General features: G+C 39.6%; 1 protein-coding gene across 3 annotated transcripts in view; it reads left to right on the top strand.

Moving 5' to 3' along the window:
• PHACTR3 (phosphatase and actin regulator 3) overlaps positions 1–25,292 on the top strand; it is a 100,317-nt gene that overhangs the window by 11,505 nt on the left and 63,520 nt on the right. Inside the window, exon 1 of one of the 3 annotated variants that reach the window (XM_018917383.3) lies at positions 15,185–15,548. The exons of the other annotated variants lie outside the window; for them this stretch is intronic. The gene's annotated coding sequence lies outside the window, so the exon portion shown is untranslated. Of the gene's footprint in view, positions 1–15,184; positions 15,549–25,292 lie in introns of those variants that run through there. 3 annotated transcript variants of the gene reach the window in all.

The raw sequence follows: 25,292 nt of genomic DNA, 5'->3' as shown, positions 1-25,292 counted from the left end.
AAGGAGAGCACTAGAGAGCTGGCTTAGATTTTAGATGGAAGCTGCTACTTTGACAAAGAATCAAACTGCTTCCTTCTCCAGTGTCTGTCAGAGAGATGGGCCAGGGAAGCAAAGTTAGATGTTTTTCACTCAAGTGAGCCATTTACACATTCATGGGACACAAAGCATCCCTCACTGTGCTAACAAACCACCGTAATGAGGCATTTGCACACCCACACACATTGATGCTCATGCTGTTGCTCAGCTTGCACCTGCAGTGGTGGTGAATAGAAGTGTAATTGCATCTGGAGCTGTTGAAAGCAGGGCTGGAGGCAAGGTCTGTATAGTGGAGTAAGTGGCTGCCTTTTCCCTTCACTTTGCTGTGGTCGGCAGCTTTAGGGAAGCTGTTTTACCACATCAGTCCTGCTTTTCTGTTATAATAGCTCTGAAAAGCTTTTCCAAGGAGCCCTACAGGTGTTGGCTTTGAGTCATGAACGTCTTGGGTGACTGCTCCAAGGGCTCATGTCTCCTGCAGCATCAGGGCACTGAGAGTCCCTCAGCTGATAGCACTGGCACACTCTGATAAGCTCAGAGCAAGGGCAAGGGCTGGAGAGCCAAAGCTCAGGCGTGCTCAGGTCTTGCAGGTAAAGGAATTTGTGAAGAAGTGGTCACAAAACTGGTGCTGCAAGATTATCCTGAGAATAACAGCTGTTACATACTGAAACCTGCAAAATTTGTCATGGCAGTGCTGATTTCCTGCCTTACAGCTCAAGTCAGATCTTGCAGTCCCTCGACACCAGAAACCAGCAATCCCATCTTTGGGGAACCACTGAGATCCTTCCACTTCATTAAACACCCAAGACGTGTTCCAAACTTTAGATTCATGACTATTGCTGTGAAATTTTTAATTATACCTTCTAAGGCCCAGATTTTTGTTCCCTGATTTCCCTTGGAACACCCACCTGTGCACAAACCAAACCCATTGCTAGCTTTGATGTTTTGTAACGTCCAGAAAAAAAACAGAGATTCCATTGCAGGCATTTCACCATTGCAGCAAGCCTGACTGACCCAGTGCTCCTGCTCTCATCTTGTCATTTGGGTGGCTTTCAGAAGCTATGACTTCAAAGTAAAAATAGTGTGTCTGGAGTGGTCTTAAGCAACTGTTTTATTTCATCCATTTTCTGCCCAAAATGCACTCTGCCTTCTGAGATGTGAAGAAGGCTTTATCTATTCCACTGCCATCTAAGTCTGCTTGAGGTGAGAGCCTGGTTATTGAGGATGGTTTTTTTTTGTGATAGATGAGTTATTTACAGCAATTGTATCCCAAAGATGTAGAAAATATCATTTTCATAAATTGTCAGCAGCTTTGGGATCCCAAGTATCACACCCAAATCAGCAAATGGCTCTGGAATCAGATTCCAGTAACGCTGATTTCTGAATAGCAATTGTATATATTTTTAGGGTCTTGACTAAAATTTGACAGTTTTAATGGATTTTTGCTGGGCATTTCACATCTGTGTTTGCTGCCACTGACCATCAGTTTGTTGGACTGAGGATAATGGGAGCTCACAGTTGCACATCTAAACCAGTGCATCACTGTAAAACTATTTGCACAATTTAAATGCCTGGACACTAAACTGTGATTCCCTTTCAGGTCCTGTGCTATCACATAATCCATATCCATTGAAAATTGATTTGACATGTACAATCACTGTTTAATTGTCATATCTCCTAAGGAGGCTGTTTTATAGAAGTGAAAATAATAGCCTAGGACAAGTATATGGTTTTCTCTAATAAGCAAGTTATTCTGATTACCCTGCCCTAATAGCATAATTGCATTCTGGATGTTCTCTCCTCAGCAATAACTCTGGTAATTACAGTCTATGTGTGGTCCAGGTCCTGGCAGGGGGCAAGGGGGTGGGATTTGGGGATTTGCTGTTGTTGATGTTGTTGTTCAAATCTGAATTTTAAAAATATGTGCCCAGATTTGTCTGCACTGCAGCTATGGTCAGGCTCTAGAATAATCTCCAGGCTGAGAGAGAGTAGCTATCAAGTTTTAATTTTTCATCTTTCGCCATTGTTGCTGAAAAAACAAATAAAACAATTGCAGCTTTCATTGGTGGAGGGAATTGGGAAAAGGAGAGGTAATGAGGGGATGGCAGCTATCACCTGTTTGCCTTTGTATTTCGTGTGTTTTCCTGTCAAGATATTGTGTGGAAAGCACAACCCAAGGGTATCTGGATTTCTGACATTTTCTTTCTCCATGGCTCATGCCACTACAAATCTATCAGGCCTGCAGTCACATCTCCCAGTAGCCTGGGGAGAGCTTACAAGGGGAAAACCTCGAGCACCAATTCTGCCCCTCATATCCATATAGAAGAGGTTGCTCAAACTTCAGCTATATTTAGAACTGAATTTCAGCTGATGCAATACCACTATAAGAGCTCTTTTTCCCAGAAAATGTAGAGCCAAATATTAAGGCATTTAGTCATGAAAAGAGATGGGAACAAAGCTTTTAGATCCAAGAGGATTAAAGTGTGGAACAGTCCTGTAGGAGTGCTTGGACAAATCTACTCTGGTAGTCCTTAAGAAGTGCTCCAGAACCATCCTCATTTTCTAAAAATGAATTTCCAAAATTACTTTTACAGCTGTAATATTCCTGTCCTCCTCTCCTTGGAAAAGACTCCAGAAAACCCAACCCCAACCAAAGTTTGGTCACCTCAAAAAGAGAGAAGCCAGGCAATCATGTATGTCTGTAACCAAGTTATTGCTGATGGGTTTATGCAGAAAGTGTTCAAATACTCAAATTAGAGCATTAGAAAAAGTGTTGAACAGCCTGAGCAGAACAGCCAAGGTTTGACAGGGCCCTAATAACCCATCCTGATGGTGTGGCTGAGTCCTGATGGGAAGAACAATTTCACTGCTGTTGCATGGGGAATTCTTGTTCCGTAAACAACAACCTCAGTTCTCCTGGGAATGCTGCAGCCACTTCAGAAAATAATACAGCTTGCAATTTGTACTTTGTGATATGCACTTTGTTTATTACACAAGAATAAAATTAGTGAAATGGCTTGGGGTTTGAAACAGGATTTTTCAGCTATTCATAATTTTGAAGCTGATTTAACCATTCACCTGGAATTGTGATGCAGAGCAAGTAATTGCACAAGTTAATGGCAATTACAATAACTAACAGGCATAATGAAGTGTTTTGCATATGCACTCATGGGATTTTTGTGCATGCAAATCATTTGTAGATTTTGTACAAAGTTTCTTCATTGTATGTAAAAGAACTCTTTTATATGTTGTTGCCATGCCTATTTTATTTAGCACAGGATATTAAACTAAACATTCAAAGAATTCAAGCACACAGCTACCCCTGATATGTGTGTTATAATTGACTGACTGCTTAACCAGGTTGCATGAATAATGCTTATTTTTTAATCAAAGATTGATTCATATGTGTGTGCTTAGTTCTCTGGTAGATCAAGGGCTGTATTTTTTACTAGAAATACAAAAAATTTAACTGAATCTTGAGAAAATCCCTTTGGGGATTATCTTAAGAATCCACCAGTGGAAGAACTTTACAAGAGTTGATAGCACAGAGGCCAGAATCTCCAGACTGCTCTTCTTCCTTTGGTTTTGTTTTATTACTTCAATATTTCTTTTTTATTTTTTTGAAACTGAAAAAGTCACGCTACTACAAATCATTAAGGTTATTCACTTTTACTTGCTCCTGGTTTCTCCACACCCAGTTCCTTTCCAGGTGACCCAAGCAGAGCCCTCCAAGAGCCCAGGCTCTTTGCTTGGTAGAATAAGAGTTTTTCCTTGTACATCTTTGCTTTTGGAAAATTCTGATGAGATTAGCCTTGAGCTCTCTGCATAACCAATTTCATCATGAACTGGAAAAAAAAAGAAATGGGAAAGAATCCCTAAATTCAGGGAAGCAGCTTGCACAGGAGGACAATCCAGAAGGCTGTAGCTCTATCAGTGGAATGGTTTGGCAGTTCTGTAATGCAGCCCAGACTTCTTCCAGGGAGCAGAATGACTCAGTGCAGAGAAGACAGAGCTAATGATGGCTGAAGAGTCCTAATGATGTGTGTTGTGTACAAACAAAGTACAATCCATTATATTCTGCCTGCATTTTATTAATTGGTCATTCATTAGCCAATGCCCTGTCAATTAAGTGGCTCTAAAGAAATTCATGGTATCCTCCTGTTCTTTTTATTCATAATAAATATGTCAGTGTCTGATTAAATGCCTGAGTGGTTAGAACATGTTTAGAGGATATGACATTGTCTACCCCTTCACAGTATGACCCAAGGCTCTGATGACACAATTAAGGCATGCTCCAGCAGACAGAGCAGCTCCCCACAGTGAGCTTCCTCAGTGGGCTCGTCCAAAGTCACAAGGGTTATGATTCAACCTAAAATCAGTCTCCAGGAGTGTCTCAATGTACACCCTGCAGGAGAGTCTCAGTGTGCTTATAGCTCAGAACTCACAGAGTCTCAGCCTGTGCTGGAGTGAAGCTCGAAGTGAAACCCAGGAACAGCCACCCATGCTTAATAAAATCACCAATTCTTATTTCAGAGCATTTGAAAACAGATAATGTTTAAATTCTGACAAGCAAGGTACTGAATACTCATGTTAGTCTGGGAACACGGACAAATGGTTCAATCTATTCTAATTTGGCTAATTTCTCCTAAAAATTATAGTGGTCTCTCCCATTTAACAAAATTAGGCAGCATCTGTGCAAAGCAAGGTTTGAATAGCCAAGCATATGTTTTGCACACATGCTAATAAACTTAATTAAGAGTTGCACTCGGTGACAGAGTGAACTGACATAAGGTATTGGACTAGGACTGAGCAGTGCCACTTGTGTTTGGCTGCTGAGTGCAGACAATACACATTTCAAACACTGCAGAAATAATCAGCACGTACAGGCTGGTGATGGTGACAGGAAAACTGTGACACAATCAAGGGAATATGCAGATAGAAAGTATGGAGGTGCAAATACATTACTCATCAGGAACTATTTGCTCAGCTATAATGGATGTCATTGCATCTGACTAAATCAGTAAGGGCTGTGAAAGCAAATTTGGGTCATGCTACCACCTTAATTAGTAACTACCAATCTTACTAAGTTATTGCCTTTTCAACCAGTCAAAAACCCCCAGACTTTTGCCTCCAGTTCCCCAGATGATCTGCAATAACGTTCAGATTGCATTTTATTTAACTGATTCTGACCTGAAACATGAACAAGTTTTGTCCTTCTCAAAAAACAGAGAAGTAGCTAAAAATGTGAATTGGAGAGAAAGTCCTTGCATCTTTTTATAGTCACAGTTTGAATTTCATGCATGGCAGTAGCTCTAAGGCACTGAAGCTATTAGATCATTTTTAGTTCTACCTATTATATGAGCTGTTTTAGAAGAGAGGAAAACCTACTCAAATATATTTAAAGATAAAAGCAAAACATGAAACACAGCATTTTGAACGCATGCGGGCGTCTGCATCAATGGCATTCACGAGGCAAATGCATTCTGCAACAATCACACAGAGCCTGGATTCACAGCCCAAACCATTACATAAACACTGCCAGCTTTAGTGGATGTGGCTGTTTCATCTCCAGGGTAGCACTGGGTGGTGGCAGTGACACGTCCTGGCCACTTCCTTTGTCACTGATTCACACCAGTCCCAACAATCAGTGCCAAGAGTGGCTTTACACCCAAACTGGGGGACAGACTCAGTCCCTGCACTGGGGCTGGTACCAGACATAACCCCTGAGATCTCTGGATTTCCATCTGGTGGAAGATGATTCTCCAGTGGGATTGGGAGAGTTAACTCAAGCTGGGGAACTGGAGTGTTCTCTCTCCTTCTCTTTCACTTTCTCCCACATACACCCCCATTATCTTTAAAATGTTTTAACTGCTTCTACTGGGCAGAGGAGGAGAAGGGAGGCAGGGTAGGTTTTTGTTAGAGTAATTACCCTGTTCTCTCATTTTAGTCAGGAGGGTAGGCTTATGTATCCTCACCTTTGGGAAAGCAATCTTGAATGCTGTTGGAGAACCAGCCTGGAAAAGTCATCCAGATGTGTATGATGAAACATAAACTAAATGGGGTGCATAAAAATCTCTGGGGTATTGCCTTAGCACAGGGCCATTCATTCTTAGAACACAGTCATGAGTATTGGATCCTGAGCTTGCAAGCACTGCCATGTGCTGCCCTTTCTGTGCAGCTCTGGGGGAGTTGGACATTCCCCTGCAAATAATGCTTGTTAGAGCAAGCTCCTGGGCAGTGGGAAACACCCATGAAAGAGTTGTGTACTGCTTGTTTTTCCACATACTAGAGGTGAAAGGTTTACCTAATGAAGAGATACAGAGACTACCTGGGATTTTGTCTATATTGTGCACCTTTTTCTATTCTATTTGTGCTTCCTTTTCTTTCAAAGGGATTTGGGGGTGCTTGGTCCTTTGCAGTGCTTTGAACACGGCGATTAAGGGGAGTGTGGAATTCAGACTTTGGGAGGACCTGTGAAAGTCAACAGGAGATGGGCTTAGAAATAAGCCCTGAGTGTTAACATTCTACTACAAGGACTGCTTGTAATCCAGTATGGTATTCAATTTCTTCTTATGCTTTCATAACCAGGGGTTTATGGGTTGTACATATTTTACAACCCATAAAATACTGACAAGTATTTTTAGCCAAAGGTATTTTTGATTCCAGATGCTCCCAGAGGATTGGAATTGGCCTTTTCCTCTGGTCTGGTTCAACCTCTGGGCTGACTCAGCGCAGTAATGGTGTCTTCCTGAGATACATCCTTTACCTAAGTGACACATTTGTGAGACAAGAAAGGGAAATTTACAGGGACTCTAGTGAAGATCAAAAGAATCCATATCTTAAATTTCACCTTTCATTGCTACTATGCGAGAATAGAAAAATACTCTTTCCCCGTCCTCTGCATGACATGATTTTTTAGACACAAAGCCCTTCATTCTGTAGTAGAAAGATGCTAAAGCAGGTTTCTTGTTAAAAACTACTGTTCACTCTGTTTTTCTAATCCAAGAACATCCGTGTTTTCCTGAGCAGAACTTACATGGTGCTGAAGTAAGAACTGAAAAGATCTTTCTGTTTCATTGAAGGAAACAGTTGAACTTCCATCTACATCAAAGGATCTCTTTCTGTACTCCTGGCCATTTTAATGGTTTTCTCTAGTAAATCTGAAGGCTGGAAGAGCAGTTGTCATGGGAACTGGCAACAGATGACTCAAGAAAACAAAATTAAATGTTGGCTTGATGTCAACAGCTAATCTAGTGCCCTGCCAACTGCAATCACAGCTAACATGAGCCTTGCCCAGCAAGCTGTGATTTGAAAGGAGTTGCAGCCAAAGATAGAGTTTCTCACCCCATGAACAGGAGAACATTTTAAAAACCTAAACTAATGAGGGGACCCAAGAACTTTGGAAACAGTGAAACTTAGAAAACATGGTTTTTAATTGCTGAGTTAGAGCCTTTACAGCCATAAATCAGAGTTTCTTCTTTGACATCAAAATTGTGATGTCAAATTAATTACCATTTCAAGATCTGTCTTAGCATTTTCAGAATCCATATGATTGATTTATGCTGGGATAGAGTCCAAAAATTGTTTCAAATTGTGGTTTTAGTGCATCTGTTATCTGGAAAATCCAATTCCTATTCTATAATCTATTTTTCAAAGGAACATCTTTAAGTATGTAATTTTTAGACATGGAATTTAAAGACTTTTTTCTAAGAAATCGTATCTAGCTTCTTTTGCTTGTCATCAGTTGATTTTAATGCCTAAAGGGCTGCATTGAGGACTGTAATTCAGAGAATATATAAAAAATTGGTTTTTATATCCAGTGATGGAAAATACAGTCTTGGTTAAGAACAATCTGCTAATACTTGGCTCCTCCTAGTGACTGTTAATTTAGCCCATATGGAACGTAACAGAAAATAGAACAGTCTTGAAATAAAATAAGAGTGTGTTTAGAGCTTGTTTACAAAAACACAGCCTATGAAAATCCATGCAGGTTCACTTATGAAAGTACAGTGGATTAATTAACTATTAAAATCTGTGTGGACACTCATGTTGAGAATTAAAGTGAGCTCAATTTAATTTAGCTTTATTCTGTTCCAAAGTAAATGAACCTAAATTGAATTAAGATTACTTTAATTCTAGGAGAGAGTATTCATGCAAATATACTGTGGTTTAATTAAGCTACTTCCAAGCACGCACACTTAGGTAAATTGGATTAGATTTTGTAAGCATTGCCATGTAAAAAAGCCTGTAGGATTCATGGAAAGGACAACTTTGGGGCTGAAATGTCTTTGTGTGCAGTGATGTATCAGTCTGGCCACTTATTTAAACATGCAGTGATTGATTTTTCTCTTTGTTCTGGGATCTCCCCTGCACATTTTTGCCATGCTCTCTCTAGTCTGTACACATGCCAGGTAACTTAATCAGGAAGGTTTGCTAAACTTACTGCAGTTGGGGTTTTATGAAGTATATACCAAAATTGTCTATACTTGGAAGTTATGGAAATTTTAGACTCCCAGGCCATCTTTGTTGTCAGTAGTAAATTGTCAAAGAAATTGTTCAGAACCTATGACAACCTCTTCTCTAAATATTAAAGCTCTCATTAGCTTGATACATAATTAATCCAGTAGGACCTCATTTACCTTTTAACATGTCTAAAATACATTAAGATGCCTTCTGAATGAGCATCTCACACACATCTAGATCAGTTTAAATCAGGAATAGATTAATCTCAATCTACCCAATGCATCTCCAGGTTTTTCATGTTGTAGGGAATAAAAATCAGCTAAACCTACATAGAACCAATCTCTAGAGCCATCCATCCACTGAAGGGTCTGAAAATGTGTGTCTGTGTCATTCTGCATGCATGGGGTGCACATTTTGGGGGATGTAGGTGAGGAGCAGACAAGAAGTGGAGGGAGCAGTAGGTTTTCCAGGGGCCAGTGCCCTGTCCTGGTGGGTGAGCCTGTCCAGGACATTGCTCACATGCTGTTGAATACTCCCAAAACCCCTCTTTTGTGGCTGGCCTATCATGAAGCCAAGTGGGAGTTGTGCTGCAATGCTGTGTCTTTGGAGATTGTTCAATTTATGATCTTTGTTCAAGCTTGTGCCTAAAGGCACAATTGAGCCCATATATTGCACATAAAGGGTTCAAAGAAAAGTACAGGCAAGTGCAAGTGCTCAGTTCATCTGGCTTTTCTTCCATGCATTGTGCACTGCTGAAAGTAAATAGTGCTACAAATAGTGATAATAATGTTTTATCTCACATCCATTTGCATTATATTCCTCCTTGAGTGGCCTATAAAGAATGCAGAAAGAATAAAATCAGAGAATGCAGTTAATGAATAAAATATAAGGTCTAGATTTAAAAAAAAAAATCTTTTCTATTTCTGTTCAACAAGTGTTGAGATTTCTGTGATTTTTGATGGGAGTTTTGACTTTTTTTGTGCATCAAGGTCTTTTTCTATTGGCTGTGCATAGTCGTGAGCTGACCTTGGTGCTGAACACTGGTGTGGCCCTCCCTGCTCCACATTCTCACATCCCTGGAGCTCCCAGGGTGAGAGATAGCTGTGAGTTTATAGAAATAACATGTTGGGATATCCTACTCCTATTAGCTGATTAATGCAGAGCCAGTCTCAAATTCTTACAGCAATTTTGGAGGGAGGCTGATAAAGAGAGGCCCAAAATCAACACTCCATGGAACCTTTACCAGACAGGAAAATCAACAATTCCTGACATCCTGATTTGGATCTGTGGATATGGAGAAAAACTTCATCCAGTTTTAATCCTCCAAGGAATGGAAATGTGGTTCTAAGGCCTGTGCCACCTACACTGTCCTCATGTTCAGTTGTTTCATGATTTATCCCATCTAGGAAGGACAGTGTTTTCAGCACTGACTAGAAACAAGCTATGTTATTTTATGCAGTGCAGAAATTGCCTTCTCACTGATTATTCTCTGGAAAGACCATCACAACTTCAAGTGAAAAGACAGGAGAGATTGTGAGGAATGCTCATAGAATGTGGGAAGTGATAAGAGAAAATCCTACAGGGATTACAGTTGAGTGCTACTGCTTTTTCACATCACTCTTTTCACTTTATTTTATGTTGGCTGGTGAAAAAGTGGTCATCCCTGTTTCAAATTATATGCTTTGTGTGACAAATGTTAGAAATTACAAAAAACGTATTCTAACAAGCGAGAAGAGAAATACATGTTGTGTGTGATGTTAGATAATGTCTGTAAAGCCTCCTTAAATATTTATTTAGTGCTCAAACTAGGAATTTCCATTGCAAATAGAGAAATTCATCCCAAGGACTGGTGCTGGTTATCAACAACTGCTTCACTTTTGTGTTTTTTTGTACAAAATGAACCTGATTTACTGTTTCTTGCTTTACCAAAGTTACTCTTGCACTCTAGAAGATTGGATAATTTACAGGCTTCTAAGCTTTTCCAGCTTTGGCCAAGTGGAATTTTCTACTGTGCTTCAGTGTTTCTGCCTGAAGGTCAAAAACATATATTTGGGGCATCTGTAGAAATATTGGTGAATAATTGATGGATGTGGACGTGTATTTTATTTGTGGGGGTTACATAAGCAGATCACAGGATCACAGAGTGATTCAGGCTGGCAGGGATCACAGAAGATCATCCAGTCCAATCCAAAGGTTCTTTGCAAGGAAGAGTTCCTAGTTTCTCAGAGGATGCTGTGGTTGGGAAATAAACTGAATGGTGAAGTTCTATCTTGTTACTGCAGAAACAAGGGCACAGCCTGATGATATTTCTTTGTTCTGTCATATACCTTAAGAAGACCTTTTATTCCTGTAGAAGTCAGTGTTGGTGAAATAAAAACCCCAGTGCTGGGTCTTTCACTGCTTTTGGAGTAGTACTTAGGTGTGATCAGTTCAGGGTCCCATTATCCATCCCTCACTCCCAGGGCAGTGCTTTGCTCTGTGGCTAATCACACCATGGTCAACAGCAATAGACCTGATTGAGTGACCTGAGGAGTCCTGGCAGGATCTGTAATTTGCATTAATTACACCCTGATCCTGACTCTGGAAATAGCTGTACCTGCTGTCACAGGGGCTCAGAAACTGCCTTGGTGCCATCTTCACCAGCTGATAATATTTCCCATCCACTTCATTCATTTGCAGGAGAACAAACATGTATTGATAGAAAGCCCTCAAGTCCTGACCCTGGTGCATTTGGAATGATGCATTCAATCATTCATCACCTGCACTGATAAATGCAGCCTTAATGATTTTAATCACAGCTCAGCATTGCACTGAGTGGCTTCTGTTTGGAAAGCTCTGGGTTGGAACAATCACCTGAGAGCTCTGCAAAGCAGATATGGCACCACTGACTCCCCTTGGCTCCAGACTCTTGCCTGGGCAGCAGATTTTTACCCCTGCCATCCCAACATGAGGTAATCTCTTCCCTCTTGCCCTCACAGGAGCTCTACAAACCCACTGACTAAAGACAGAAATACCAACAGAAAACAAATTTAAATGCTCAGCCCTTCACCATGTCAGTGTTTCCCCCTTACAGTAATTTCTGGGCTTGGACAGGGTTTTATACAACTCAGTTGCATAACAACCTTTCAGTGAACCGTTAAATTGCTTACACATACAACAAATTTCTGTGACAGATGATGAAAATAAAAATTGAAAAAAGGCCTTCTTGAGAAAATGAAAGGAACTTATTGCCACATTTAAAACCCCAAATATCCCAATTAAGATGGAGCAAGACACACAGTGATATTAGTTTGTGAATTTTCTAGCTTTTAAGTATAATTGTTAGGACATTATAAAGATACTTCCAGGAATATATTGGAATTTCTGGTCACTCATTTTCTACTGAATGTAACATTAATTTCAAATCAGCAAATGTTGCAAATGTTAATTACTTCAGGAGTAACAAAGTACTCCAAACATGTTAAGTGTATTCAAGTGAAAAAGACTTTAAAATAAGAGAAATTTCTTTGGGTTCATGACAACAAGAGAACAAATGCCTCATTCTACAGTATTTCTAAATCTAATCTTACAGTTTTTGCTTTAAAGAGTAGCTGTTTCCAATTTTTATGAGTGTGCCTCTTCTATAGGTATTCATTAAGTCTAATAGAAAAAAAGTCTCAAAACTGTATCCAAACAAAATTTATGAGTATTTGAGAAATACTGAATGTTGTAGGCTAATTTCACCTAATTTAAAACCTGTTAAGAAGGATTCCTCAAGTGCCAATTTTTCTTCCTTGTGAGTGTCTCAGAGAGTCTTCTGATTCTATTTGAAGAGTTCTAAAATTAGCACTCAGCATTCTGATACACAGACAGATTTTTCTCATTATCATTTTTTAAATTGGAAAACAGGAATCAAAAGAAATAGAAAATCCACCTTGGATTTTCAAGAGGTGACCTACCCCATTTGCACCCAGTGACCCTTCCTCAGTGAGGAAACAAGATTTTCAATAGCCACAAATGCTCTGTCTGCCAGGTTTGTGCTCTGTCAACTGCCCAAGCCATTACCTGGTAACTTTGACAATTTAATCTCTTTTTACTGGAAGACTTTTAAAGAAGTTGCACAGTAAAGCATTGGAAGATGGAATGTTGGCCAGCTTCAGTGAAAGGAGTCACAATTTATTACCAGCAAAGAATTTCTTATATTTTAGCTGTAATCCAAAGATCTATGAATCTCATAAATAAATGAATGTCTTCTAACACAGAAATACATTGCAGCTGAAATGTAAACTATTATCCAAAGCTGTTGCCACATTCACAGAATTTCACATGAGACATTTGGGATGCTTTATGAAATTCATGTGTTTGAAGCATGTTTGCTAAGAAAATCTTGACTCAAACTTAGTTCCCCCAAAGAAATGGAGAATTCCATTCCATGGAGAATACAAAGTGGATGAATGAAGCTGAGATTCTAAAAGAGATACTTTAAAAGGGCCTGAATTCACTGTAGAGATGATTTATTCCTGCAGTGGAAGTACCCAGAGGTGCTTCATATCTGGAAGTGTAAAGATGAGAGTTCTGAGTGCAAAAAGAGAAGATTAAGTCTGAGTCCTGTTAAGGAGGCAAAATTTTCTTTATGGCATTGAAAAATCTGAAGTTAAGCCACTCTAGGCATTTGGGGAATTTTGCCCATCAGCAAGAACACAAAGCATCAGCTTCCTCAAGATGTTTATTCATTTGTTTTCCTCTTCCAAAGTTTCCTCTTGCCTTGGCTGCTGCTGTGGCTGTGACACAGCTCCTGCTCTGGGTACCTTCTCTAGGCCTGATGATTCATAGCAACTTCTGCACCAGGATGGATTTGTTTATTTTTCACTTGCATTTAAGAAGCTTTTCCCAGATTTTCAAACTTGTGTGCCTAAATTTCAAGTATTTAGAAGCTTAGCAAACATGGGTTTAAAACTCAAAAGAAGCCTGTTTGGCATAAGGCATCTCCATGACAAATGAATCCTATTAACCTTGTAAAGACTAAGTTTTTGAATTTAAGCACATGTTTGGGGACTTTGCTTTAAGAGTCCTTAATTTTTAATAGAGAATTTGCCTAATATTTTAATTTACATTTGAAGTTAGGTCTTTGTTTGTCATAGCATTTTCCATAACTTCAGTGAGCAGAAGGGAATGATTTTGTGCACAGAATGGTGAGAGATGGACATTGTATTTTTTTAAAATTAACTGCCACTCAAGTTAATTAAAAGACTCCCAATGATAATAAGTTGTTGAAACAGGACTTCATTAAACTTATTCCTTAAAGTATCCCTTATGGAATAAACAATGGGCTGTCCACTGAAGTCCTATTTATGACTGAAAACTCTGTTTTACATATGTTCATTGAATCAAACCAAATCAATTTTATATTATCCACATGATTAGTGCACTGTTTTTCAGAAGAAGCAATTTACCTGAGCTGCAGTGGATCCTTTAGTCACTGCCTAAACTATTCTGGAAAATAAACGTGGGTGGTTGTAGATGATGCATAAGAAGACTCAATAAGAGAAAAAACTGTTAATATCTATTTCCTGGGGAAAAAAAAAAGAAGATTGTGATTTACTTTAAATTTAAGAGATTTCATTGAAAATGTGTTTAGATTTTCTCCCTGGGTTTTGGAAGTTCTCTAGTCTATGCTCAGGGCTCCAAAGTGGAATTGTTTGCCAGACTCTTTCAGGAATTGCATGATTTAATATCTACAGAAACAGACAGAGCTCAGTTTACTTGAAAAATATTTTCTTTAAGAAAAGAAAAAAAATTGACTTTGGAACATGGGTTTCATTTCCAGCATTTCAATGTACTACAGATGTAATCAAATAGTGCCCATTAGTAAAAACAAGGCATTACTGAGCAGTCAGTGAAATTTCAACAAAGAGCTGTGACTATTGATTAAAGTGTACAAGAACTCCTGTACCAGTGGTTTTTGGCCAGTTTTGTACAGACACCTTGCAAGCAAAGACCTTCTAAACCATTTTGTTTTTCACTTGGATCTCATTTTCTGCATCACTGACACAGAATACTTGCACAGAACAGTCATTGTGGTTTTAAGTCTGCTGTTGCCTTCGTGCAGGAAAGCCAGTATTTTTAAATATAGATGGTAATAATATGTTCCCACTGACAAAACAATGTAGAAAAGCATTCTGAAATATGGCTCTCTGGAAGCTGAGAGCAATGCAGCTGTTCACTGAGTCCTCTCCTGTTTCTTTTACATCCAGAGCATCTGCCTTCCCAAACACTTCAGCATTAAGTCTCCCTAATGAAGGCATTTAGGATTGCAGGAAGGAAGGACTGTTTTCCTGCATTCTGGGAACCATCACTAAGACTGGGTGGGGAATAATATGAAATGTAAATATTTTAGAAAAAAAATAGTAAGGGAAGAGGCCAGAACAGGCTTTCACAACTGTAATTTGGGCTGGAATCTTTTCAAGCAGTGCTGGAGCAGTTTGCTGACAGTGCTACAAGACAAAATTGTCTTGGGGGAAAGGAATCACAGGTTTGATGTGGTAGCTGACCGAAAGTTACACTGGGGTTGGAGGCATTTTAATGGCCAGAACATCCCCAGAGTGTTTGTTTCTGGTGTTACACCAAGTCTAGAGCTCTGCTCCAGCATTTCCAGTGAAATGTACTGGTTAAACAGAGATTTTCTGCTGCGGGAGAGAAAAAGAGAAACTTTTGCAGCAAAGAGAAGTTGATTTGCAGATTTTCCTCTGGTTCTGCATTTAGAGGGGCGAGCCCAGTTGTGAGCATTCCGTGGGCTTGCACTGTTGCACAGTCACCACTAATGATCCCGGTGCCTGTCAGTGCAGACATGCTTTTGGTGGTTAAAGCAGGAAATGCATTCATCTGTTTTACATAATATACACAGACCTGGAGAGAGCCCAAAGGGTCCATCCTCGTGTTTCTGTGCAACTTGAAAGAGAAAGTGAAGGAGTTTCAAGGGAGAGCAGGAACAGAGGGTGGAAGGAAATAACCTTTTTCTTCCTCGGATTGAGCTGCTGCCTTCTGTGTGCTCCGAGCAACAGCAGCTCTTGGAGGTGAGTAGCAAGGGATAAAAGAAATGAATAGAAAGATGGATAAATATTTCCTTCCTGCTATAGATGCCTTATTTTCCTTAACTGATCTGTTTGCTGGGAGTTTTAGCTGAGGTGAGTGGGCATTGAAGCTTCGGATGTTTTAAATGTATTTCTGGGGTTCTGTGTTGAGGGAATGCTGTGGGCTTTTAACATGAAGGAATTAGGATTTCTTGGATCTTTTGCTTGTGATAAAATATGCAAGAATGTGTTATTTCTGTGATCATTAGGAATAGAGGAAAAAATTTAATTGGGTCTCTTTTACCTAAGCAAGCAGGATTATTTGTTCATACTTTGGGTTCTGAAAATCCTCTGTTCCATACCCAGGAATGTTTTCCTCCCAATCTGGGAGCTGGGGATGGTGCTGGCAGATCAATTGCATAACTGTTACACGTGCTGATTTCAGGATCAATAGATACACTTTTCCAATAGGGAGAGGGATTTATGTCTGCAGTCATGTTGCAGAGAAGCTGGAGGGAATGGGGGCAGGAAACAAGGAATTTTTCTCACTGCAGGTGCCACAGTACTTTTGAGTTTAGGATGTGTTGGATAGCTCGTTTCTTTCTTCTTGGCACTGATAAGAAAAAGAGTTTTGCTAAAAAAAATCCAACAGTGCAAGAAAATTTCTGTCTGTGAAACCTCTAAATCTGATCAGGCAATCTAACAGTTGTCCAGCTAGCCTCTGGTTGCATTTTGCTGTAGTTTGAAGATGCAGAATGTTTTTATACTGCCTGGTACTTTAGATATTGATGTATATTAATTTTCAAACAACAGTTGAAAAAAATCAGGAAAGAAATGCATTCTTTTCTAGAACATGAACTTTTTCAGTCTTGTATATAAACCAACATATAGAAGCATTCAGGAGATTTTTTTTTCCCTGTAAATTTGGATCTGCATTATGATTAAAGTGCCTGGTGAAATTAAATTCACATACTTAAAAAGAAGTCATCAATTCCCTTCCTCTCTCACTCTTCCTACACATTATTCATCTGGTATGTGAAAAGCTGTTCTGTGGCTTCCACATAAAAGCAAAGGGAAAAGAAAGGCAGGGATGATTTTGTTAAATAACGATTATTTTCGGGATCCTTCTAAAGCACAAAACAAAATGTTCTCCAGATACTGTGAAAATATAAATGTAGTTTCAGATAATCACATGTTATATACCAGAAAGCTGCTATGTTAAAAGCACATTAAGAAGATTTTAAAAGCAGACACTAAAAACTTAGGAAGTGCCAGAATTATGGTTGCCTCTACAATCTTCACTTGGTTTCTTGTGCTTATGCATTGTGATGCAGCCTAAAGTGCACATCACAAACATTTTCCCCAGTGAGGGCAGAAGTTATTAATATATTCAGAAGCTTTTATGTAGTGCCTGTCACTACAGTACCTGCTGCACAAGAGCTCTGAGCAGTGTGGGGCTGGAGTGTCCACCTCACAGAGTGAGGGGTGTGCAGAGCAGCAGAGAGAGATTTGAAGATGCTGATTTTTGACTGCCTCACTTGAGACATGTACCTGTGAGTTTCCAGACCCATTAGATAAGGCAGCTCTTTGAGAATAATGTCCTACTAAATTCTATTGTGGATTCTCAACAGCCTGAAGATTTACATGTCAGCTGTGCTGTGAAGATGAGCACCTTGTTTAAATGATTTACTCTTTCCCCCCTGGCAGTGGCAGGAGAAAGAACCCAGATCTCCAGGGCCTTCTCCATCTTCCTTTTTCCACAGTTCCCTGACCCATCCACAACTTTTGCAGCCAAGCCATCCTACAATTTCTCAGGGAATGACTGTAGAATATTTCATAAGACTATGTAGCTAACAGCAGGCAAGTGAGAGCTCTAGGAAAGATTTCAGAATATCAATTTAAACAGCCCCAGACCTTCTGCCACAGCGTTCAGCACCAGGGTTTTGTCAGCAGAGCTGCTGCAGGGAGTTACAGGTGACAAACTGAGCCAAAGGTGGAACCTTCACCAGCACCCATCAGCTATTTCCCAAGAGAGAAAGTGTCTGAAATCTTGGATTCCATTTGAGCCTCTGGAGGAGAGTGAGCTGTGAATTCAACTTGTTTCATTCCCTTCAGATCTCTCCAGCTGAATTTTGTCTCTTTTGAAATTTTCTTCCACTCTTTTGTATTTCTAATCCTTCACTTTACCATTCCAAGGCATGATTTTTCTTCTCTTAATTCTAAGTCTGGGACAGAGTTTTAGAATGTGCTTTGAAGGCCAAGCCAATCAAGATGTTGTTCTGCCTTAAGTTGTTTGTTTCCCTTCCCACTTGCAGTCCATCATCCTGCACTCAGCTCCTTGTCCTCAGTTTTGCCTACTCAGTGGTTTCTGAGGCAATGCTGTGAAATGTAGCATTGAAATAACCCAGGTTACTTCTTTAAAAAAGAAGTTAAATAATGCACATTAAAGGGTTAAGGAGATTTTCAGTGTTTCATTTTAAAGTGAGCCTTGAAAGAATATTTTAATCTCCATTGAAATGAACAGTATGGGGTTTTTTGCCATTGGATTTTCAGTATCAGTCAATAGATGGAATCTGTAATGTGTGATTTCTAGTAGTGGTAGCCTTCATAGCATAATAATCTATAATGGCTATGCTGTAAGCGTTAAATGTTGGACATAAGAGCATGCTATGAGTGCTCAATGATTATTGATATTATGAGTGGCTAAATTATACTTGATTAATTTATGGAGCTCAAATCTTGTCCACCATCAAGCCCTTGTTTCTGCTGGAAATCTGGCACTACTTTGCACTTATAAAGCAGCCCTGAGCTAACAGAATGTGATTTATGCAGTTTTTAATGGGTTGAAAAGGAGCTGATTTATAGCAGACCTCATGGGGTAGCATTATGGTATTTATTTTATGGTCTTAGTAAAAAGTGTCCAGTGCAACTTCAGACTTGTGAGACTGGAGCACTTTTCTCACTGTGCTGGTGGTGTTTGAGGTGAACAGACCTCAAATGAGATCAAGTAAAGGATTTCCAGTTCTGCATTAGTGTTTTCCTGCTCTGTGGTTTTGACCTGAACACTCAACAGACTCGTGTGGTAAAGAGAGAGTGGAGCACAAAGCTGTTGGGAGGAAGAAATCTGCTTACCTGGGGAAATGGGAATGTTTCCTTAATGAATGGCTATCAAATGAAATCTGATTAAGCACAGGAGTTATGAAAATCCCAAAGGCCTGTGTGGTGAACAGAATTAGATTCCTGTTTGATTTGTAGCAGACACTTTACCTTTGCATTGCAGTTTGATTTTTCTGTTTCTAATCTCAGAAAAGGATGTCTAGGAGAGGTAACTTTGCATGGTAGGATATTTTCCATCCTTTACAATAAAGGCTCTCACTAAAGCAGCTGTAGGGAACCTTAGTCAATAGTGAAACTTCCTAAAATAAATTAGATGAATGACTGATCTGATTTACACATTTCCTACTGTGACCAGAGAACTTTCTCATTGTTTCCAAGCATTGGAAAAAAAATTCTATTTAAACATAACTTTTAAAAAAAGTTATGGATTTTTTCATGGCACAAGAATTTTTGTTAATATTTCTAGTGCTTATGAAAGCACTTTCCTTTGATTTATACTGTTTAACTTATTTTTTACTGGAGAGTCCTGTGGCAGATCCTCAGTTGATATAACCAGCAATAGATCAACTGATTTCATAAGAGCTGGAAGGATTTATAGCACTGATAGTGGATCTGCCCTTGAAAAATTATATTCCAAAGTGCTTAGTTGTCTGTGGTAGGAAAAGATTTTGTGGTTAGAAAACTGGATTAAGGAAAGGATCTGTTCTTTATTCAGTTCTTCAAAATTTTGGAGAATTCATAAAAATCTGTGCCATGCTCTGTCTTGTAGAGCTGGGCTAACCTCCTTTAGAATATTTAAATTGCAATCTCTTCAAAAATACATTCTTGTTTATCAATTATTTTCTTGGTTGTTTTTCCATCTTATTTTTTGGAATTGGTATATGGCTCCAGAATTACTCTAAACCTGCCCTGCAGCTTTTACAGCAGCAGCTTTTGAATTCTAAGTTGCAAAGAATCCCAAAAAATTCTTCTTTGGCAGGACTGTAGAGCCCATCTCTGTGGGTGAGCCATTTCCAAACAGGGGCTGGTTTGCTGTGAGCAGTGATCACACAATAATCATGTTATGACAGAGATCTAAAACAAGAATGAAGATGTCAGAGCTACCTAGCAGCAAATGTAAATTTAATCTTAAGATAAAAGGATATCAAATATACCCCAGTGGCTTTTTGCCAGAGATGCTAATTAGAAAAAGCTGGATTATGCAAAGCCATTTGTTCCAAATGGCTCTTCAGGGATCAGGTTAAGGAGGAGTTTCCCCTGTGTGGTTTGGTCTTGTTTACAGAGGTTGTTAATATTTGCAAAACTATCTCAGTGAAAAAAAATATATGTCAAGTGAATAAAAGAGACTTAAATGGGACTTTGGAATGTTCAATTTTCAGTGAAAAAAAAGATTATAAGGAAAAGCTGTAATTGCAGATAGGGGAGAAGGTTCCCCTCTTACAGCCTGGATCTTTTTCTCTTCAAGACAAGAGGGATGAATAATTTTGGACACAGTAAACAACTGCTCTACCCAACAGCAGTTTTAGGACCTAAAGGAATGAATTCTGAATTTCATCTCGAGTGGTGCTCAGGGCTCAGTTCAAAAGGGTTGAAGGAGTAAGAGCCAAAATACAGTTTTATTTTGGGGGGGATAAAAGGCCCAGTGCATCCAGGTGCTTAATTTCTAGGAAAGGGCCCATATAAAAATGGGGTGATCAGGAAAAAAAGAAAACACTAAAATAAACAGCCCAGAGAGCAAGATGCCTCCAAGATGACTTTAAGTTGACAAAAACATACTGTGTTTGAAACCAGGTGAAAACTATGCCCATAACTCAAGATAAAACTGTCATAAAACACAATAAATGGCAGTGGAAAATTAAGGAGATGCTGCAGGGAGAAGGTTGGTCTTCAAAAATTAAAGTTTGCCAGGATGGATGGAGCAGGATCACCTCAGAAACTCTGGGCATAATTCTCCTTCTCCCTCCTGAGCACTGAAATGGTGCTCCTGTCACAGGGAAGGATCCTCCTGCCAAAGCCACTGCCAGGAATGTCCTCTCTATTAAACACACATCCATCCATTACCCCAAGACTCCAGAGGACATTGCAAGTGGTAATCATACCTTTCAAAGTAAATTAAATTCCTTGTATCCCTTTTACTCAAAGAGGACAAATGAAACCCAGAGGGAAGGGAAAGGTTGCTCAAGGCAACCAGGCAAGTCACTGGTAGGGCTGAACAAAGGAAAAATTCAATAGATCTTCCAGGTTTGGGGTATCTTGACTCATGCAAAAGACATTCTTTATGAAAAGTGACACAAGAAATGTAAATATAGTCAAATTTATCAATATCTGCCTGAAAAATAACCACACTGAAGCATGAATACCATAAAACTTGGGGTTGAATCCTGAGCTGACAACAGTGGCTGCACGAGAAACTCTCTAGAATAATATCTAATTAATCATGAATTTGCTATTGTGCAGCCAGTGGAAATGTATCAGTTTATAAATAGTCTACATAGATCTCCCTGGCTGGATGACAGGATTACTGCTGTGAAATTTTTGCAAATCTTTGAAATCCTGCAAAAGGAGGCATCATCAGGCAGCAGAGAAAGGGATGACAAAGAGAGGAGGAGCCTGGGGAGAGGCAGAAATACAAGACAGGCCCTGTTAGCAGAAAGCTGAATTTTAACCTGCAAATACAGGTTTAAAAACTGCAAATGTGATACTCCATTATTTAAATATGTGGTAGCACAATCCCTCCTCTGACTGTGCTACCTTCAAAGATGTTTCAGTTTTAATAGATTATGTGACATTTAAAAATCCAAGTGTGGAGAGAGTTGCTAATATATTTAGACTGGGGAGCTTCATTTTGGTCATCTCTGCCTCCAGCTTCCTCTTAAAACATTTAATGGACCTTCATTCCTCTTGCCTTCTCTGCAGTGGGGATTTTAATTTATTCATGCTGATGAGGAACTTTTCAATATCCTCTTCCCCTCCTGTCATTACACAGAAGAGAGCAACCATTTTTGAAGGAAACTGTTTTTTATCCAGAACATGCAAAATTAAAAAGATACTGGAAAATGCAGCATAATTCAGGCTCACAGCACTCTCAAGACCTAGTTAAAGAATACCTGTTAATGGATTAATTTTTCATGCTCCACATATGCACAGAAATATATTTCGGGGAATATATAGGCTAAAATATAAAATCAATTTAAGAAGTAATGTGATGAAATGGTAGAAGCTGATGAAAGCACTGATTTATTTGAATATCCCATGATTTGTTAATTGTCCAGCAAATTCCTGGTCCTTGTGCAGGGGTTGAAGAGGAGAATGCCACACGTGACTGATCTGACACTCACTGCAATATTTAATTCAGCCAGCCCTCTCTCAACCTTCTGCTTCTGGTTAATCTGTTTTATATAATTTGGCTACCAAGTATTCCTTTAAAACTGAGCAAAGGTCAGGATTATTACACATGGAGGATGGGTCTCTCTAATCTGTCTTCCATTGAGGCTGCTTGTGCTAACTTTGTGCACCAAATTCCTTCAGATTTATTCCCTGGTTTTTCCTCGTTCTTTAATTCTTTCTATAAAAAGTTCATCTCCCTCCCCCAAAAATCTCAAGATTTTCTTAGAAGTCATGTAACTTAAATTAAACCATGGGCTATTGAGCCCTTATGACTCACTTTACCAAGCTCTGCTGAATAACCACGTGGGCCAGAAAATTTAATTTATTTCTATTGTCTATCTGCAAAATCTATTAATGCTTTTCAAGAAGAAATAAGCTCTGTCACTCACAGAAAGCTGAGCTATCAGACCCTAATGTTATTTTTGCAGAATTATATTTTTTGCCAAAATTAGATCTCAGTCTCTTGCGGGATTATCCAGACGTGATCACCAGGCACCACTTCCTCAGCAGCACTTGGGAAGATGCACAAACACATCCAAGTATCAACATTTCACAATGTAAATTTCTTATTTTTACTTTTGGGGAATAAGCCTTGAAAATTTGATCCACATGCACTCTGCTGGTTCAAAAACCAGACGGCCAAGGGGATCCATCCCTTTCTCTTGCCCCCAGCCCACTGTTAAAATAAAAAAAAGGGAGGGGGATAGATGCAATTTTCAATGGAGGTACTCCACACCCCTGGCAATGGTAATAAAGCCAAAGGACTGTTTCTCTCCCTGTGCCTGCAAATCAAAAATCTTCTCCCTTGTTTTCAGTGCCTATTTTATGGCACAAGCACAGTGCCCTATGGAGACTTTCCCTGGTGTGTTCCACCTGCACTGCTGCTGGGAGTCAGCTAAAAACACTGCCCAAATTAGAGAAAAGCAGCAGGATCCTCTCACCTCTCCCTTTACTCCAGATAATGAGATCTTTTCCCAGTTTTTCTTGGTTTTTTTTCCCTTATCTGGAAGATGAAAGATAGGTGATAATTCCTTTTCAATATAGGATTTAACAATCATCTGAAAGGTGATAAATTCAGAGAAATTAGCACAGTGAAACCCAATTAAAATGGGAGAGAACTGTGGTGATCTGCAAATCCAGAGGAGGCAATTTATGCCAAGTGACACATCAGATTATTTTCTTCTGAGCATAAAATTGCACAGCAGCTTCCCAAATACCATTATCAATGCCAGTTACTGCTATTTGCACGTGGATCAAGACACAAATATATCTTCATTCCATAACTGCTGAAACACTGTCTGATGCTTATCCTACTGGGCTCCTTTCTTTGAGAGTAGTTAATGATTCCTTATTCAGAATTCATAATAGAAAGACCAACCTCCCTGAATGACTTTTAGATTTTTTTGGACCATCTAAAGATAGAGGGCTACTACAGAAAATTGCCCACAGTTCATCTGTATCCTGGTCTACAGAGATCTCCCTTCTCTCTCAGGTGGGAATGGAGCTGGATTCATAAGCAAACCATGAAACAGCTCTTCCTCCACTCTGAAAGACAGAGCCCAGTTTGAGAGGGGGGAAAATCCCAGGAAATTTGCATTAAACATTGCTGAAGATTCAAAATAGCATTTCAAAGATGCTTGTGAAATCCTTGGAATGAAATATTGAACAGGGGTTTAAAAATACTGAACTCTGTTTATTCAAAGTAAGCAGCAAAGAAAGAAAATTGGTGTTGTAGAAGAGAAAAGAACTGTTTACTTTTCATATTTCTGCTCATTAAAAATGTGATTAAACTGATAAGGAGAGATAAGGAGACCAGGTGTCATGCATCTCATGGAAGAAAGCCAATCAGCATCAGATTTGACTTCAAACTCAATTCCCCTGTAGCTGTGCATCCTGCTAGAGCTTGGTTTTATTAAATGTCCTGCTAGAAATGGTTACTTTGCTGTGTTTGTAAGGAGTAACTGCTGGTGCCATCCCATCTTTGCCTCAACCCTCATTAGCCCCTGCTCTCATTTTCCACCAAGAGTAATCTATTTTGGGAAGAATGATGGCAAGAGTTGTGCTGGTGCAGCGAGGTCTGGCTGTGGAGGTTGTGAGCCCTGTGAAGTGTTCCTCTGTTTGCACAGAATGCCAGGGCACCGTGTCCAGGAGGGGATGATGAGCTGAGCCTGCAGGAAGGTGTGGACTGGCCATCCCTGCCTCTGCTTGTGCAGCTGAGTGGATCCACATCAGAACAGCCCCAACCCACAGCCATTATGTGATTCATACCTCCAGCTGTGGCAGCTACATCTCAATTTAGGTCTAAATATGCACATCCTTCGTGTACAGCTGCATGCTGCAATCATTGAGAATATTTTTCTGTGGCAGTCAGTGCAGTCATTCTGCACAGCACTCAGGTTTGGTAAAAAAAACCCAAAACAGTTACATTATTCATTTGTGCACCCTCAGACCTCACAAACTCTGAATGTTCAGAGCAAGATAAGGTATCATATCACAGGACAGCTCTGGGGAGCTTCCCCAGTCTGTGACCATTCAGAAACTGCTGGGCTCTAGGGTTTAGCTCAAGAAGCTAACAGGCAGAGTTCTGGAGCAACATTCAGAGATGAAGTTTCTCTTTCCAGCACTGGATCAACCTGACTCGGTTCCCACTACACATTTTAGCTTTCTTCCTCTGTAAAGCACTTGGGGATATAATTACAAAACAGGATTATGTAAGACTCAGCTGTTAAGTTGAAGTAACAACTGGAAAACATGACACTAACGCATGATACTAACCTACTTCATGTGGGCTTTTTATTCTTAATGACTGTAGAGTGCCCAGGTTAATTTGTAGAACAAGATGTCAAGGACCACTTTAATTTAAAATTTGTGTCTTCAAACCTCAAGTGACTTTGCAGTTGCCATGATAAAATTTATTTACTGAGTGCCAAAGAGCATCATGGAAGAAGAGAGTTGTTTTCCTTCTTAAATGGTCAAAACATAAGTTAAACCTGCCTTTAGGCTAGCTCAGCATAGCCTGAAGCCATCCTGGAATGCTTTCAACAAATAAGAAAAGTTGGCAATTTGGAACACGAACGTTTGGGTTTTTTCAGCTGGCTTTGCCAGTTTTGGCTTGGAGATGTCAAAGCCTTTCACTTTTATTGTTGCCTGAATACAAAGTAGCACTGCCCTTCTCCCCTTGCCCTTCTGCCAGCTCTGGGGGCCAGGGGTGGAGAAACAGAAAAAAAAAAAAAAAAAAAAGAG

This window comes from Serinus canaria, chromosome 20 (genome assembly GCF_022539315.1).
Source record: "Serinus canaria isolate serCan28SL12 chromosome 20, serCan2020, whole genome shotgun sequence".
Lineage (NCBI taxonomy): Eukaryota > Metazoa > Chordata > Aves > Passeriformes > Fringillidae > Serinus > Serinus canaria.
The sequence above is the reverse complement of the archived record's forward strand: the minus strand, read 5'-3'. Positions and strand labels throughout refer to the sequence as shown.